The sequence below is a fragment of the Gossypium hirsutum genome, chromosome A05 (genome assembly GCF_007990345.1).
Source record: "Gossypium hirsutum isolate 1008001.06 chromosome A05, Gossypium_hirsutum_v2.1, whole genome shotgun sequence".
NCBI classification, from domain to species: Eukaryota; Viridiplantae; Streptophyta; class Magnoliopsida; order Malvales; family Malvaceae; genus Gossypium; species Gossypium hirsutum.
The window spans coordinates 101,176,434-101,177,685 of NC_053428.1; the positions used below are offsets into that span (position 1 = coordinate 101,176,434).

General features: G+C 34.7%; 1 non-coding gene across 1 annotated transcript; it reads right to left on the bottom strand.

The window, feature by feature from the left end:
• Window positions 1-932: 932 nt before the first annotated feature.
• LOC121229740 (small nucleolar RNA R71) lies at window positions 933-1,039 on the bottom strand. The gene has a single exon (XR_005927695.1). It is a non-coding gene; the product is annotated as a small nucleolar RNA R71 (small nucleolar RNA).
• Window positions 1,040-1,252: the final 213 nt, after the last annotated feature.

Consider the following 1,252-nt stretch of genomic DNA (forward strand, 5'->3'; position numbering starts at 1 on the left):
GCGTTCATTAGTTAATTAGTTTAGTTAATTTTAGATTAAAACAAATCCCTTTAATTATAGGCTAAATAATAGAAAGTTAGTTATTACTAGTACTTTTAGTCATCGTGGATATGATATTCCCGACTCACCGTAACTATACTACCATTCGATAGGTGCGCTTGTCTTAGTCGTGATCGTAGTCTAGTATAGTGAATCATAAAATGATCATCAAGTTTTTGGAACCGTTGTTGGGGACTAAAATATTAGGAACACTAGATTTTTATTACTTTAGCCATTTTTATTTTTATTTTATTTTTTGTTTTACTTTTAATTTACTAACTTTTCATTTATTGCTTCTGGCAGGTTCCTTTAGTTTATAAATAGAAGAAACCTGTTAGGACCTCTAGTATTCGACAGTAAGATCGAAAGTACAACTCATAAAAACCATAGAGAAGCGAGGCAAAGTCAACAAAGTGCAATAGAAGAGCAAGAGGATATTATTATTAATACTGAGGAGATGGCAGAAAATCATAATAATCAGTTACCTCCTGTGGTTGCTGTAAATCCTGTAAATCCAAATCTGCTCCTCTTACTATGTACGATTATGCCAAGCCCAATTTAATTGGGGCTAAATCGAGTATTGTTAGACCTGTTGTTGCTGCAAATAATTTTGAACTGAAACCTAATATATTCAAATGATTCAACAGTTTATTCAGTTTGATAGTTTGCAGGACGAAGACCCAAATACTCATTTGGCTAATTTTTTAGAATTCTACGACACTTTGAAGATAAATGGCGTTTCTGGTGATGCAATTCGCCTACGATTATTCCCCTTCTCATTGAGAAATAAGGCTAAGCAGTGGTTGAACTCCCTACCATGAGGTTCTATCACTACTTGGGATTAAATGATCGAGAAGTTTTTGCTGAAGTACATTTCACCGGCTAAGACAGCCAAACTGAGGAATGATATCTCTTCCTTTGTACAAATGGATTTAGAGACTTTATATGATGCATGAGAGAGGTATAAGGATTTATTGAGAAGGTACCCTTACCATGGGTTACCTCTATGACTACAGGTTCAAACTTTTTACAACAATTTGAACCCCTCAACTAGGAAATTAATCGATGCATCCACTGGTGGGACTTTGAATAACAAAACACTTTAAGAGGCTTACGAGTTTATAGAGGAGACACTGAATAATTATCAATGGCAATTCATTAAGACAAAGCCGATGAAAGCAACCGGCGTTTTTAACATTGATGCAGTCACCAT